This window comes from Myotis brandtii, unplaced genomic scaffold, assembly GCF_000412655.1.
Source record: "Myotis brandtii unplaced genomic scaffold, ASM41265v1 scaffold334, whole genome shotgun sequence".
NCBI classification, from domain to species: Eukaryota; Metazoa; Chordata; class Mammalia; order Chiroptera; family Vespertilionidae; genus Myotis; species Myotis brandtii.
The window spans coordinates 1,062,730-1,065,183 of record NW_005362885.1 but is presented as its reverse complement, the minus strand read 5'-3'; positions in this window follow the sequence as shown (position 1 = coordinate 1,065,183).

Genomic DNA, 2,454 nt, shown 5'->3' with positions numbered 1-2,454 from the left:
GCCGTCTGCAGCCCACGGCGCCCGCCTCTGGACCAGGTGCGGCAGGAGACAGTCAGTCAGGGCCCGTGCCCGTGTGCTCACCTGGGCTTGCTGCTTCAGGCTTCAGGAAGCTCTGGGAATGGGGGGGCCTCGAGAGCCCCGAACCCCATCTTCTCCTCCAGACCCCTCCTGCTCAGCCTCGGCCCTGCTGATCACTCCTTCTGGCCTTGGCTTTCTCCTCCCGTTTAACCCGCTGAGCCCCTCCCACCCCCGGGGTCGCGGCCGAACCTGCTCTGACCCTGCGCCTGCCCGGAGGGGCCGCCACGCACAGTGAAGCACGCCAGGTGCACCGGTTAATAATGCGGATTTTCCCAATAGATGGAGCTACACATACGTTGATATATATGCGATTTGATGTGTCTGCTAGTTTGTTGTATTGACAACAAGCTTCAAATGTCGAATTTTCTGAAGGTATTAACATCATAGATATTTTTATGCTTAAAAATGTCGAATTTCGTGCCAAAAAAAAGAGCATTTGCGGGAAATTTGAATTCATTACTTTATTTTGAAGAAAAGTGCTCCTGAACGTGATCGCATACTTCGGAAAGCTTATGGTGAACATGCTCCATCTCAAGCTACTTGTGAACGCTGGTTTAAACGCTTTAAAAGTGAGGATTTTGATGTGAAAGACAAAGAACGTCCAGGTCAACCGAAAAAGTTTGAAGACCAACAACGACAAGCATTATTGGATGAAGATGTGTGTCAAACTCAAAAACAACTTGCAGAAAGAGTAAACGTTGCTCAGCAAACAATTTCCAATCGTTTACAAGCAATGGGAAAAGTTTTAAAGGAAGGAAAATGGGTGCCACATCAGCTGAACGAAAGACAAATGGAAAACCGAAAAGTCATCAGTAAATGTTGCTTCAATGCTGTGTCCAGGCCTGGCCCAGGCCATTACCTTGCAGTCACATGTAGATAAATGCTTGTTGAATGTGTGAGATGCTCACGTGACCACTTGTGCAACCTCACATGCCTGGCCCTGCCCGTGAGAGGGCGAGGCTCCGTGTATGTGGCTGACGTGTGTGCATGGCTGACTAGTGTGTGTCGTGCTGACTGGGTGCAGTGTCACTGTCATGCGGTCCGTGGTCGCAGGCACCACCCCATCCCCATGGCCTGTGGCTCCGTGTGTTCCCAGTAAAACCCCTGTTCCCGTCTGTCATCGCTGGGGCCTGGGAAATGTGTTCTGGCCCCCACAAGGCCCATCTTCTCTGGGGTCCCCACCCCCCAGAGGCTCAGCCGGGTGCAGCAGGAAGTCCAGGCTTCAGGGCGAGGGGTGAGCAGGCTGAGCCAGAACCTGCCGGGCCTCTCTGGGCCATGCCAACCTGGTGGTGCAGGGTTCCTGGGGCTGAGAGCAAACCCCGGGGGGAGGGGCTGGCAGGGCTTGACGCCGTTACTGGCCAGGCCCGGGAGGGGCTGCTGGGGGCTGTGGTATGTGAACTGTTGAACACACGTCAGCAACTCTGCTTCTGTGCCCCCATGACCCTCGGTTCCTGGGGTTCAGGGGTTCTGCACACCCCAGCCAGGCTTCCCGCAGGATCGTAGGGCCCTGACTTCTTAGGGGTGCAATCCAGTATGACGATGGCTGAGGATGGGGGGCTCTGGACCAGGCCAGGCCTCCCCTGTCCCAGGTGCTCTGGGTCCTCCCACCTCCCTAGGGGAGCCTCAGGGTCCTTGGGGGCAGCCAAGTCCCAAACTGCCCAGCCCCTCGCAGCCTGAGGAGACAGGAGGTGGACTCCGAGGCTGGGCCCACCTGCCCAGGGGCGGCTGGGAGTTGGATCCAGTGGGGTGTCCTCTGGATTGAGGCTCTCTGGGGAGCGGAGGACCGTGGGCTTCCCTGGAGGGGGGCTCAGTGGTACAGGGAGGAGGGTGCACAGGCAAGGACCCCTTTCCAAACGTGGATACAAAATAATTTATTTAAAAACGTACGGTTCAGGAAGGTCGATGGACCCCACGGGAGGGGCCGGCCCTGCCCAGGGAAGGAGCCGGGTGGGTGTGAAATGTGAACGTAAGGGCGGCGCACCCCTCCCTGCTCAGCAAGGGGCTGCCCCTGTGGGCGATTCACAGTGCATACAGGGGGCCTGCCAGGCGGTCTGCCTGGGCCTCCGTCTCCACAACTGCATCCTGGGAGTCAGGGGTGGTCTCTGGGGCTCCTAGGAGCCTATTATTCTTGGAGGCTTTGGGGAGCCATCAGGACCCAGCCCCAGAGTGGGGTCAGGTGAGCCAAGTGGGGTCCTCAGAGATGCTGGGGCTCTTGTGGGGTGCTGGGACTGATTCCCAACAGCCACTGCACCCCAACTCCCGCTGTGGGCGGGGACCCAGCATGGAGCGTGGACAACCTAGTCATCGGCCAGGGGCCCGAGCGGGAAGGTGGCGGGGTAGGGGACGGTGGCTGGCGCGGCACTGGTGGGCGGTGGG